We start from the raw sequence: 622 nt of genomic DNA on the forward strand, positions 1-622 counted from the left end.
TTATTTCTTTTTTTGAGAAAAATATTTATTTTGAGAGTTGGATTGGAGTCTTGAATTAAAAATATCAATTGATCTTGTGAGAAAAAATTACTTATTGAATACTATGTTTTGTTCTATAAATCAAGAGAGAGCTGATTCCTTATTTTATTGACAGCGCTCAGAAGTATGCAAGAAATCAATGTAAAGCAAGTGTGCACATCCGTGAAGGTAAGAGTTGATAATTTTAGCATCAGTAACTTGCAGCATACCAATACAGTGCATGAAATATATCCTGCCATTTTTATGTGATCAATTCTGAAATGCATATTTTCCATTTAGCCAAGGAAGCTGATGTAAAAAATAAAAAAGACTGAAAAACACTGATGGTATTTGATCACTAATTATGCTATGAAAATTATGCAGGTGACAATTGTAGTTGAAGAGTGGTTGCTCTCTCATGATCTTCTTTCTTGCTTACATATAGGGAATATGTGCACTTGTGTCAGTTGGATATGTAAATGCTGTACCAGAAGTGCAAACGTATCAGGGATTCAGACTGCTGATACAGAGGCCCTGCAGGGGAGATTTGTACAGTTTGCTATGAAGGAGTTATCTGTTAAATAACAGCAGGATCTCTCTCTCT

This window comes from Meleagris gallopavo, chromosome Z (assembly GCF_000146605.3).
Source record: "Meleagris gallopavo isolate NT-WF06-2002-E0010 breed Aviagen turkey brand Nicholas breeding stock chromosome Z, Turkey_5.1, whole genome shotgun sequence".
In the NCBI taxonomy this organism is placed as follows: domain Eukaryota; kingdom Metazoa; phylum Chordata; class Aves; order Galliformes; family Phasianidae; genus Meleagris; species Meleagris gallopavo.